Genomic DNA, 207 nt, shown 5'->3' on the forward strand with positions numbered 1-207 from the left:
GGCACCGGCGCCGGGTCGCCGTGCCTGCCAGCGGCCGCTCGGGGGATTTCCCTTCTGCGCGCCTGTCAGCTCCTGCCAATCATCTCTCCCCGGCCGCCCGGGGGATCTCTTATGGTCCGTGTTTTATGGGGGGTTTTTTTTGTGCGTTTGACCTTTTTTTCCCCCAAAGCGTCTAAGTGCCGATCGGCTCGGCGGGAGGCGCCCGCC

This window comes from Leptodactylus fuscus, unplaced genomic scaffold (assembly GCF_031893055.1).
Source record: "Leptodactylus fuscus isolate aLepFus1 unplaced genomic scaffold, aLepFus1.hap2 HAP2_SCAFFOLD_301, whole genome shotgun sequence".
In the NCBI taxonomy this organism is placed as follows: Eukaryota; Metazoa; Chordata; class Amphibia; order Anura; family Leptodactylidae; genus Leptodactylus; species Leptodactylus fuscus.